Source organism: Rhinopithecus roxellana, chromosome 3, assembly GCF_007565055.1.
Source record: "Rhinopithecus roxellana isolate Shanxi Qingling chromosome 3, ASM756505v1, whole genome shotgun sequence".
Taxonomy (NCBI): domain Eukaryota; kingdom Metazoa; phylum Chordata; class Mammalia; order Primates; family Cercopithecidae; genus Rhinopithecus; species Rhinopithecus roxellana.
The window spans coordinates 56,425,437-56,439,554 of NC_044551.1; positions in this window are offsets into that span (position 1 = coordinate 56,425,437).

A 14,118-nucleotide genomic window follows, 5' to 3' on the forward strand; every position below is an offset into this window, starting at 1 on the left:
ACTGATGGTGGGATTGTAAACTAGTTCAACCATTATGGAAAACAGTATGGCAATTCCTCAAGGATCTAGAACTAGGTGTACCATATGACCCAGCCATCCCACTACTGGGTATATACCCAAAGGATTATAAATTATTCTACTACAAAGACACATGCACACGTATGTTTATTGCGGCACTATTCACAATAGCAAAGACTTGGAATCAACCCAAATGTCCATCTGTGACAGACTGAATTAAGAAAATGTGGCACATATACACCATGGAATACTATGCAGCCATAAAAAAGGATGAGTTTGCGTCCTTTGTAGGGACATGGATGCAGCTGGAAACCATCGTTCTTAGCAAACTATCACAAGAACAGAAAACCAAACACCACATGTTCTCACTCATAGGTGGGAACTGAACAATGACATCACTTGGACTCGGGAAGGGGAACATCACACACCGGGGCCTATCATGGGGAGGGGGGAGGAGGGAGGGATTGCCTTGGGGAGTTATACATGATATAAATGATGAATTGATGGGTGCTGACGAGTTGATGGGTGCAGCACACCAACATGGCATAAGTATACATATGTAACAAACCTGCACATTATGCACATGTACCCTAGAACTTAAAGTATAAAAAAAAAAGATGATAATTGGTACTGTGTTCTCGTCAGTCTGAAACATGCTTATCTCTTTTGCCTAATACTTTTTCATCTGGGAAACCATTCTAAAGAAAATCCTAAGTTACACAAAGCTTTTATGGACAAAAATGTTTACCAAAGCATTTTTCCTTCATAGCAAAATTTATAAATTACCCTAAATGTTCAACAATAGGGTAAAGGTTCAGTAAATTATGATATAGTTATTGTCATTATACTTTTCTACAATTTCTTTTTTACAATAAATATGCCTTTTAAAAAATAATTAGAAATGTAATTGTTACTCAATTTCTCAGCAACTCTGTTCTTATTTTTTTCAGTTTAAAAACCTGTGTTAATGCTTTTTCTTTAGTCTGAGTTATCTCATGGATTGGATGGAGCATAAAGGGAGGTGAAGGCTTCAGTAAGATAACCTTGGTGAGAATATTTCATAAACTATACAACAGTAAGCATCAATAATTGAGTATTTCAATTTGTTGGCCCTGGCCATGTCTGCTGCAAAGTCTGACATTGGCAGTGAACATATGTTAGGCATTTCTGCAGATGTACACCCACTTAACAGATTTTATGGAAAGGCCAAGTAAAGGACACTTTGGGAGTAATAACTGACTCCCAATTTTGAAAGGATCCCCTTCTTAAAACTTCTCGCTACCAGAGGCAGATATTAGTTAGAAACAATACACTCAAGGAGGAAGAGAGTTGAATACATGGGCTAGCTGGAGTCAGCAAGGATGAGTGAGGGGAGCAGCAAGAGGGGCAGGGGCACAATATTTTGCATAGGGCATAATACATCTCTCCCATATGGTATTCTCCCTACTGAAGATTTTTATAGAACTCTATGGGGAAGATGAGGTGTATAAAGTGTGTTAAATAAGTAAATGGAACATCTGCTGTTTCTGTAAGATAAGACATGCCCAGGCTCACTGCTTTAATGCCCCCAAACTGACTGTTAGAGCACAGGAGAAGGGATGGCCAAGCTATTAATAATAAAGTGATAAGCAACATCATCAGAGAATCTGGTAAGTACAAGATGAATTCAGCAGAACTAGGAAAGATGGGCCTAAAGTAAAAGAAACTGGCAATCAGATTTTCCAGGCAGGTGTGATACACAGCTTTACTTCTGCGACCCAGAAGAAAAAGGATTTTTCTCCTTTCATTGTGGGTTTATGGTATCCTTGGAAGGAGAAACCTGGGGAAATGAGTTACACAAAGCCATTCCATCACCCTAACTCATTCTTAATTTATAATACTTTGTCCACCTACTAGAGACCCTCAGGTCAGTAACAAAGGAGTTCAACAGGGAAAAAGCTTGGCTGTATTTGTTTGTTTTTCCTTTGTAGCACCTGCTCTAATTTGCAACTATATCATCATTTGTCTGTTTAATGTCTGAATCCTTCTTGGACTGTAAGTTCCATGGAATCGGGTATCTTTTTTGTTTATTACTCTGCACCTTGTAGCCAGCAGAGTGGCTCTATATTAATTGAGTAAGTGGATAAGTTAGTAATATGTGATAAAGCAAGGGAATATTGGCTGGGGAGACAGGGAGGGAAAAGGTGGAGTCTCACCCTGAAGGCCATTAAATGTAGGTCCTGGCAGTGCTCTGCTGCTAAGGCAAGTTAAAAAGTCCAGGCAGAAGAGAGCCAGGACCATCACTGCTCCTGAGAGGATGTGCAGGGGAACTGCCCTTTATAAAACCATCAGATCTTGTGAGACTTATTCACTATCACGGGAACAGCATGGGAAAACCCACCCCCATGATTTGATTACATACCGCTGGGTCCCTCCCACATTACCAGCAATGTGAGGACTAGGAGAGAGCTGTCTCGAGCCATGCCCATGTGTACATTAGTAGACAATGGTTGCAGGAAGCTGGCCTGTTTAAAAGGTAAAGAAGATTCGGATACAGATTAAGAGGAGTGAGAAGCAACCAGAAACCTATTCTTGGTAGGGTCAGTTGGAATGTAGTTTAAAGTAAAGAAAAAGCCCTGTTGAGCACATATATTCTATACTCTAAAGTATTTAGTAAAGAAATCTTTTAATTCCTACCATAGAGGGAATGCCTCTGCCTTAAATTACCAGATTAAAAAATAGTAGAAATGAAGTTGTATGAAAACTTATTTCAAATTTGTACACCAAAAATTAAATGATATATAAATACAAAATTAATGAAAGCAGATTTTTATGTGTATATGTGTGTATGTGTGTGTGTGTATGAATACTGTGGGTTATAAATGAATAATGTTGAAAAATAGTAATTCTTCATATGTATTTTCCCCCTCACTCACCACAGCTGTATTAGTCAAGGTTCTCCAAGAAACCAGAACCAATAGAATATATGCATATATAGATGTATATAGGTATGTATGTGTGTGTACATATATATATATTTAAAGAATACATAAATACAATGTTTTACATCTGAGATAATATGGATAGACTGAAAAATTGGGTCATTAAAATTTTTCTGAGTATTAAATAACACATTTGTTATAAAAATTGATATATAATATATATTTTATTATTATATATTATATAATATATATGCTATATATATGTTATATATATTATATATTATATATAATATAAGAAATTGGCTTATGTGGCCATGGAGGCTGAGAATTCCCAAGATCGGCAGTCAGCAAACTGGAGAACCAGGAAAGCTGATGGTGTAAGTTCTAGGCTGAGTGTGTGTGTGAAGGCAGAAGACCCATGTCCCAGTTTAAATACAGCCAATTGCAAATGCTCTCTTCCTTTGCCTTTTTGCTATGTTCAGCCCTTCAAAAAATTGGATGAGGCCTATCCACATGGAGAGGGCCATCTGCTTTACTCAGTCTGCAATTCAAACATTAATCTCATCCAGAAACACCTTCACACTCACACTCAGAATAATGTTTAACCAAAGAGCTGAGCATCCCATGGCGCAGTCAAGTTGACATATACAATTAGCCATCATTACATCTTTACCCACAGGAACATAAAGGAAATGACTAATATTCTAATTCTAACTTTCTTACAACATAATTTTGTGGTATTGAAATGAATAATTAGACTCTTTATTATTAGTGCACCAGGATGCACTAAAATATCTGTATGCTGCTTCTAACAGCTAAGTAAAATGCAACAATCTAGCCAAGTAACATTTTATAGCTGTGATATCCACAAGAGGTGGTATTTCATGATTCAACCAGGATGCCAAGAAGTGAGAGAGGTTTAAATTTATAAAGGATTGCAAGAGATTACATTTAATATTGGTTAGACTATTTAGCAATATAAACTAGAAGTTTATAATATCCAGATTGGGAGTACTTGTATATTAATAATTAGTGTACCCCCCCAAATACTGATTTCCTTTACTGTAAAGGCAAGCCATTTTTTAAATGGGGATTTTATAACTTAGTTACATTTAAATATATATATTCACATTCAAACGGTGCCTTTGGAGAAAATGCATCCCATTAATGCTGCTGTTCAAGGGCAGCTCACAAACTATGCAAGAAAATATTTCTAGCTATTAGCAATTTTCTCCCATTTCTGATGCTAACGGATTTTTAAAATGCAATTTCCTTTTTTACTTGTCTTGGCTTTAGTAACTACTTTTGGCCATTACTTGATATAGAATTCACCAACAAAGAATGATTTGCCCTCATTTAAGATATCAAAATAATGAACCAAAGCTTGGAAGGCAATCCAAGAGAAGAGTTCTAGGCTAGCACTGGGCATTGACAGCACCAATGAATAAATGCACAGCCCCTTAACACCACCTGGATGGCAGGTAGAAGAAAAGAAGGAACGCTGGGATGAGAATCTGAAAATACTATGTCCAATTATGCTGCTGATTTCCTGACAGGATGGATGCTGGCTGCCCTATCTTTTACAGTATGCCTCCTGCTCCTGCATTCTTTGATATCTGAGTGGTGTAAGCTAAATTAACTTACGTCTACCTCCAAGAGTGTGTTCTGAAAAACTGTTACCAGTAAGATCAATCCAATTTCTCTTGTCAGAGTTATTGTTTCAGAGATTGAGAGTTCACTTCTAAGCCAACAAGTTCGTCGTTTTTTTCTAAGCAGACGGAGAAGGTCTCCAGGAACTATAGGGATTTAATCAACTTGAACAATCAGCTTGTTTTACAGCCTCCTGCCTTGCAGCCTGATTTTTTCCCAAACCTTTCATGAAATACCATAAATACAGTCACTTACTCGGTTAGCACCAACTCCTAGCAACTTGCAGATGAACTTATAGATGAACCCCAGTGACCTTGCCTCGTTACCATGCTAAAGTCTCCATCGTGGGAGGAGCTATAGCTTCATTTCCATAACATGCGACCTATATGCTGGTGTGCTGACTCACTGCACCTGTGCAACAAGGACCCCTCATCTACATGTGATGACACACCCACTTCCCTCCCCCGTCTCCGTTGCCCGGTAAAACCCTCCTGTCACGTACCCTCAGAGAGGCGCTGCTTTGGAGAACACTCTCAGTGCTCTCTTTACCTGTGATACATAATAAAACTCTTCTTGATCAAAACTTGCATTTTTGTGGAGGCTCTTCTGTTACTCATCAGGTAAAGGAACCCATTTGTTCGTTTGTTTTAGGAAACATTTTATTTGCCAGATTTACTCCAAAATCTGGCACATATTAAAGAGAAGGACTTTTGCTCTATACTTGGGGAAAATATCCTCTCTCTCTATTTCCCCCATTTCTGATCTGGATGAGAAATCACGTTGCCCAGATTGGGGCTGGCAGCTTTGTTGTATAAGGACAAATACAAATTAAAGAGGAGAGACTTAATTCTCTGTGCTGAATATAAGGAAATTACTTCCCTCCTTTCTTTTCTTAGTGTACTTCCTTTAGAAAACTCTTTACGTTTTTTCTCTCCTTGATATGTAAATTCTTCTGAGATGTAATCATCAAGAAAGATTGCACCCCAATTTCTGTGAGAGGGTAGGAGCCTAATTTCACAAGGCACCTCACTCCAAGTTGCCAATTACCTCTTGTTATAAAGATGTGAAAGCCAATTAGCTAATACAGATGATTATCCCAATAACTAAGTGAATTTAGGATGAACAACTGTGTGTGTGGCGAATGTTACTGTCAAGTCTTCTTAGTTGAGGACTGGTTATTTTTTTCTGAGAACATGTATGTAATGGGTGTATCTGTTTGGCTACATAGAAGAGTGAGATTTCTTTCTGGTTTTGCAATTTCTTGGTGGATTGCCTTGTGATGCCCATCTCATTCTGATTTAATACTTATTCAACAGTAACATGTTCTTTTCTTTCTAATTTTATGAAGAGTTTTTCTAGGTTGAGAGATGATTTTGGTTTTAATTATATTTCCCCAACAATTATAACCATGAGAAAAGCCAACCTGAAGATGAAGCCAACATGTGGAGAAAGACAGAGCTGTGAGCATCCTCACAGAGTAATGGAGATGGAGCCTTTGCTAGAGTATTGCTGCATAGACTTCCTTCAGACTTTCAGTTATGTAAGCCAAGATATTTGCTTAAGAATGTAAGGCAGACTGAAACAGCTATATTGTTTTTCCCAATTGAAAGTGTTCTGAGCTTTTCCTACACATTTAATCACAAATATCTTTTCCCTCATGAAATGCCTAAGAACATCTTGCAGGACTACTGTTTTATAGAACACATTTTGGGAAACACTTTTTGAAGTCAATTATCTATTTATTCAACTTTTTTTTTTTTTTTTTTTTTTTTTGAGATGGATTCTCACTCTGTCACCCATGCTGGAGTGCAGTGGTGTGATCTCAGATCACTGTTACCTCTGCCTCCTGGGTTCAGGAGATCTTCCTGCTTCAGCCTTCCAAGTGGCTGGAATTACAAGCGTGTGCCATCATGCCCAGCTAATTGTTGTAATTTTGGTAGAGACGGGCTTTCACCATGTTGACCAGGTTGGTCTCAAATTCCAGACCTCAAATGATCCACCCGCCTCATCCTCCCAGAGTGCTGGGATTACAACACACATGGCCACGACAATTCCTTTTTTTAATATTGAAAAGTATTTCCTTTCAGGATGTATCATTATTTGCTTAACAAATTTACTTCCTTGGTCATTATATAACTTACGTTTTCCACCAAGATAGGAAACCTACATTTAACAACCTTGGTTTGCTTCTGTTGATCAGGATAAATTCCTGAAAGAATATGCAGACTTCCGTAGCTTATGGAATATAAGTTTTTGACAGTAAAACAATTGGACTCTAGTACTAATTTTCATAATTGGAATAATAATGCTTAAGCAACATGACTCAATGGTCTAATAATGTCATTTGGAATAAATGTTGACTATAGTAACATGATCATATACATTTTACTAGAATCAGAGCATAAGTAATGAACAATGATAAAATAATATATCAAATGACCTCCTTAGCTCTCCTGCATTCAGGAAGGCTGGGTTTGCACTTTTACTGCTGATCCTTCATGTGGGTAGCACAAGCCAATTGGTTAATAATATAATCTAATTTATCCATACCTGAGAAATTGTATTTTTACACAGTTTTCTCAGAAGGAGCTAAAATAAACTGGATCAGTGTAATCAACAGAAAAAGAAAAAACAACAACAACAACAACAACAACAACAACAACAACAACATGCAGACTTATGCTTCCAGATTAAAAATAAAAATCAATACTTATGCCCATGTCTTTGTGAAATAACGCTTCAGTGATTTTAGGGTTTGCTGTAGCTTAAAAGCAAATTTTAAATAAAGTATGTTCATAATGAGCCAATAAAACGTAAGTCACTTTTTTGTAAACAGAATTCTGTACCTTCCTTTTGGTTTTGAGAATGGACTTTGAATTAACTTATGCACATCTATAAGTTAATTATAATTTTTGTTGCACTTAACCCATCAAGATGTATACTTGAAGTTTGCGGAAAATAAAATAAAACATCTCTTCCTGCCAGATGGGAAATTTTCACACAGAGATGGTCCAGCAACTGAACTGAATGGATGTAAATATTCAATGGCCAAGAGTTTGGTGGCAATCTACAGAAACAAAGATCTCCTGGTCATGCGAACATTAGTTTTTTGTCCTCTTAATCTCTGTGGATTTGATTTTCTTAAGTATGTATTATACAAATAGTGAACTTTAATCTCTGAGGTCTTTTGTCTAATTTCCAATTTGTTCAGGAGTTCAGAGGAGAAAAATATAAATTATATCAATACATACTAGGAAATATTTATAGAGAAGATATAATCTCTGCTCAGTATTGAAGAATGTGTAAAGAATGGTCAGAGATATAAATGTATAACCCTTCAGTCAGGAATAGATGGATAGAACTAATACAAACAGGTAGAAATGCTAGTTAAGCTGGAAAACAGCGAAGAGACTGAGTTATCTTATAAAGGCTGATGGTAGGATTATGGATTATTTAATTTTTAATATTTTCTTGATTTTATAAAGTTTCAAAATGACCATGCATTATTTCCATAAGAATAAATCAACAATGACAAAAGTAGTCATTCACTGAGTGTTTATAGTTTGAGAATTTTATTTCAAATCCCATCATCTTGCAAGGCAGTGGTGGTCTCTAAACCAACACCAGCATCAACAGCATCTGAGAACTTGTTAGAAATGCAATTTTAGAAACCTACAGAATCAGACATTGCAAAATGAGAATTTTATTTCAAATCCCATCATCTTGCAAGGCAGAGGTGGTCTCTAAACCAACACCAGCATCAACAGCATCTGAGAACTTGTTAGAAATGCAATTTTAGAAACCTACAGAATCAGACATTGCAAAGGTGGGGCCAAATAATTTGTGTTTTAACAAGCTCTCCAGGTGGCTTCGGTACAACTCAAGTTTAAGAAACATTGCTATAAAGTAAGAATCCTTTTCATTTTTCTATTTCAAATTTTATTTTAGATAATCAAAGGGTACATGTACAGGTTTCTTACCTGGGCGTATTGTGTGATGCTAAGGTTTGTGGTACAAATGATCCCATCACCCGAGTACTGAGAATAGTTTCCAATAGTTTTTCAACACTTGCCTCCCTCCCTCACTGCCTTCTCCAGGAGTTCCTAGTGTCTACTGTTGCTATTGTTATGTCCATGAATACCTGATGTTTAACTCCCACTCATAAATGAGAACATGTGGTATTTGATTTTCTGTTCCTGAATTAATTTGCTTAGGATAGTGGCCTTCAACTGCATCCATGTTGCTGCAAAATACATGATTTTGTTCTTTTTATTGTTGCATATTATTCTGTGGTATATATGTACCATATTTTCTTTATCCTATCCACTATTGATGGGCACCTAGGTTGACTCCATGTCTTTGCTATTGTGACTAGCACTGTGATAAATGTACAAATGCAGGTGTCTTTTGGTAGAACAATTTATTTCCTTTTTGATACATACCCACTAAGGTGATCAACTGGTATTTCTGCTTTAAGTTCTTTGAGAAATCTCCAATCTGCTTTCTACAATGGCTGAACTAATTTTATGTTTCTACCAACAGAACGTAACTGTTCCTTTTTCTCACAGGCTTGCCAACATCTGCCTTTTTTTTTTTATTTTAACTTTTTAATAGTGGCCATTCTGACTGCTGTGAAATGGTATCTTATTGTGGTTTTCATTTGCATTTCTCTTACGATCCATAATAATGAGCTTTTGTTCCATATATTTGTTAGCCACTTGATGCCTTCTTTTGAGAAATGTCTCTTCTTGTCTTTTGTCCATTTGTTAATGGGGTTATTTGGTTTTTGCTTATTAACTTGTTTAAGTTCCTTATAGATTCTGGATCTTGACCTTTGCTGAATCCATAGTTTGTGAATATTTTCTCCCATTCTATAGGTTGTCTGTTTCCTGCATTGATAGTTTATTTTGCTGTGCAAAAACTTTTTAGTTTAATTAGGTTCTAACTTGTCAATTTTTGATTTTCTTGCAATTGCTTTTGAGGACTTATTCATAAATTCTTTTCCAAGGCCCATGTCTAGAATGGTGTTTCCTGGGTTTTCTTCTAGGATTCTTATAGTTTGAGGTCTTACCATTAAATATTTAATCTAACGTGAGTCAATTTTGTATATGGTGAGAGGTAGGGGTCCAATTTAGTTCTTTTGCATATGACTAGCCAGCTATCCCAGCACCATTTATTAAATAGGGAGTCCTTTCCTCATTGCTTATTTTTGTCAACTTTGTGGAAGATTAGATGGCTGTAGGTGTGTGGCTTTACGTCTGTGTTCTTTATGCTATTCTATTGGTCTATATGCCTGTTTTTGTACTAGTACCATGCTGTTTTGGTTACTTTAGCATTACAGTATAGTTTGAAGTTGAGTAATGTGAAGCCTCCAGATTTGTTCTTTTTCCTTAGGACTGCTTTGGCTATTTGGGCTCATTTTTGGTTTGATACGAGTTTTAGAATAGGTTTTTCCAATTATGTAAAAAATGACATTGGATTTTAATGTAAATTTTAATTTAATTTAAAATTTTAATTTAAAATTTAATTTTAAATGTGGTTTAATAAGGATAGCATTAAATCTGTGGGCAGTATGGCCATTTAAACAGTATCGGTTCTTTCAATCCATGGCTTGGAGTGTTACATTTGTTTGTGTCATCTATCATTTCTTTTAGCAGTGTTTTGTAGTTTAGTTCTCCTTGTGGAGCTCTTTCACCTTCTTGTTTAGATATATTCCTAGGTATTCTATTTTTTTGTGTGTGGCTATTGTAAATGGGATTTAATTCTTGATTTAGCTCTCAGCCTGAATGTTATTGGTGTATAGAAATGCTACTAAATTTTATACAGTGATTTTGTATACTGAAACTTTGCCAAAGTCATATATCAGTTCCAGGAGCCTTTTGGTGGAGGTTTTAGAATTTTCAAGATATAGAATCAAATTGTCCATGAAGAGATAGTTGGACTCCTTTTTTCCTATTTGGATTATTTTTTCCTATTTGGATTATTTATTTATTTTTTCTCTTACCTGATTGCTCTGTCTAGGACTTCCAGTACTATGTTGAATAGAAGTGGTGAGAGTGGACATCCTTGTCTTGTTCCTGTTCTTTACTTTTTGCTGACGTTGCTCATCAGCTTAAGGAGATTTTGGGCTGAGATGACAATCATGCCATCTGCAAACAGAGACAATTTGACTTCCTCTTTTCCTAATTGAATACCCTTTATTTCCTTCTCTTGCCTGATTACCCTGGCCAGAACTTCCAACAATACGTTGAACAGGAGTGGTGCGAGAGGGCATCCTTGTCTTGTGCTGGTTTTCAAAGGGAATGCTTCCAGTTTTTGCACATTCCATATGATATTGGCTATGGGTTTGTCATAAATAGCTCTTATTATTTTGAGATACGTTGCATCAATATCTAGTTTACTGAGAGTTTTTAGCATGAAAGACTTGAATTTTGTCAAAGGCCTTTTCTTCATCTATTGAGATGATCATGTGGATTTTCTTTTTGATTCTGTTTATATGATAGATTACATTTATTGATTTGCATATGTTGAAGCAGTCTTGCATCCCAGGGATGAAGCCAACTTGATCATGGTGGATAAGCTTTTTAATGTGCTGCTGGATTCGGTTTGCCAGTATTTTATTGAGGATTTTCACAATAAAATCCTTTACAGACAAGCAAATGCTGAGAGATTTTGTCACCACCAGGCCTGCCTTACAAGAACTCCTGAAGGAAGCACTAAACTGGAAAGGAACAACCTATACCTACCACTGCAAAAACATGCCAAATCATAAAGATCATTGACGCTATGAAGAAACTGCATCAATTAATGGTCAAAATAACTATTAACATCAAAATGACAGGATCAAATTAACACATAACAATATTAACCTGAAATGTAAATGGGCTAAATGCCCCCATTAAAAAACACAGACCAGCAAATTGGATAAAGAGTCAAGACCCATCAGTGTGCTTTAGAGGTATGTTCCTTTGATGCCTACTTTCTTGATGGTTTTTATAATAGGGATGTTGGATTTTATTGAAAGCTTGTTCTGAATCTATGGAGAAAAACATATGGTTTTTGATTTTGATTCTGTTTATGTGGTGAATCACATTTATTGATTTCTATATGTTGAACCAACCTTGTGTCCCAGTAATAAAGTCTACATGATCATAGTGAACTAAATTTGATATGTTATTGAATTTGATTTGCTAGCATTTTGTTGAGGAATTTCGTATCTATTTTCATCACAGATATTGGACTGTAGTTTTATTATTTTGTCTTTGTCAGGTTTTGGTATCAGGGTGTTGCTGGCTTTGTAGAATGAGTAAGGGAAGAGTCCCTCCTCAATTTTTTGAGATCATTTCAGTAGAATTGATAACAGCTCCTCTATGTATTTTTGGTAGAATTTGGCCATAAATTCCACTGGTCTGGGTTTTATTTTTATGTGTTTGGTAGTTTTTTTTTATTAATTCAATTTCAGAGCTCAATATTATCCTATTAAGTGTTTCAATTTCTTCCTGATTCAAGATTTGGAGATTGCATATTTTTAAGAATTTATTCTTTTTTTTAGACCTTCTCGTATGCATCCACAGAGGTGTTTGTAACAGTCTCTGAGGAGCTTTTGTATTTATATGGGATTGTTTATGATGTCACTTTTGTCATTTCTGATTACGTTCGTTTGGACTGTCTTTTTCTTTAATTTGGCTGGCAGCCAATCAGTTGTGTTTATCCTTTCAATTAACCACCTTTTGGTTTTGTTGGTCTTCCATATGGATTTTGGGATCTCAATTTTATTCTGTTCTACTCTGATTTTAGCTATTTCTTCTCTTCTGCTAGCTTGGGGTTAGTTTGTTCTTCTTTTTCTAGTTCTTCAAGGTGTGATGTTAGATCATTAGTGTGAGATTAATTAATTTTTAATTTTTTTAAATTATACTTTAAGTTCTAGGGTACATGTGCATAACGTGCAGGTTTGTTACATATGTATACTTGTGCCATGTTGGTGTGCTGCACCCATCAACTCATCAGCACCCATCAATTCGTCATTTATATCAGGTATAACTCCCAATGCAATCTCTCCCCCTTCCCCCCCCCCCCCATGACAGGCACCGATGTGTGATGTTCCCCTTCCCGAGTCCAAGTGATGTCATTGTTCAGTTCCCACCTATGAGTGAGAACATGCGGTGTTTGGTTTTCTGTTCTTGTGATAGTTTGCTAAGAATGATGGTTTCCAGCTGCATCCATGTCCCTACAAAGGACGCAAACTCATCCTTTTTTATGGCTGCATAATATTCCATGGTGTATATGTGCCACATTTTCTTAATCCAGTCTGTCACAGATGGACATTTGGGTTGATTCCAAGTCTTTGCTATTGTGAATAGTGCCGCAATAAACATACGTGTGCATGTGTCTTTATAGCAGCATGATTTATAATCCTTTGGGTATATACCCAGTAGTGGGATGGCTGGGTCATATGGTACATCTAGTTGTAGATCCTTGAGGAATCGCCATACTGCTTTCCATAATGGTTGAACTAGTTTACAATCCCACCATCAGTGTAAAAGTGTTCCTATTTCTCCACATCCTCTCCAGCAGCTGTTGTTTCCTGACTTTTGAATGATTGCCATTCTAACTGGTGTGAGATGGTATCTCATTGTGGTTTTGATTTGCATCTCTCTGATGGCCAGTGATGATGAGCATTTTTTCATGTGTCTGTTGGCTGTATGAATGTCTTCTTTTGAGAAACATCTGTTCATATCCTTTGCCCACTTTTTGATGGGGTTGTTTTTTTCTTGTAAATTTGTTTGAGTTTTTGTAGATTCTGGATATTAGCCCTTTGTCAGATGAGTAGATTGCAAAAATTTTCTCCCATTCTGTAGGTTGCCTGTTCACTCTGGTGGTAGTTTCTTTTGCTGTGCAGAAGCTCTTTAGTTTAATTAGACCCCATTTGTCAATGTTGGTTTTTGTTGCCGTTGCTTTTGGTGTGTAACACGTGAAGTCCTTGCCCATGCCTATGTCCTGAATGGTACTACCTAGGTTTTCTTCTAGGGTTTTTATGGTATTAGGTCTAACATTTAAGTCTCTAATCCATCTTGAATTAATTTTCGTATAAGGAGTAAGGAAAGGATTCAGTTTCAGCTTTCTACTTATGGCTAGCCAATTTTCCCAGCCCCATTTATTAAATAGAGAATCATTTCCCCATTTCTTGTTTCTCTCAGGTTTGTCAAAGATCAGATGGCTGTAGATGTGTGGTGTTATTTCTGAGGACTCTGTTCTGTTCCACTGGTCTATATCTCTCTTTTGGTACCAGTACCCTGCTGTTTTGGTTACTGTAGCCTTGTAGTATAGTTTGAAGTCAGGTAGCATGATGCCTCCAGCTTTGTTCTTATGACATAGGATTGTCTTGGCAATGCGGGCTCTTTTTTGGTTCCATATGAACTTTAAAGCCGTTTTTTCCAATTCTGTGAAGAAACTCATTGGTAGCTTGATGGGGATGGCATTGAATCTATAAATTACCTTGGGGAGTATGGCCATTTTCATGATATTGATT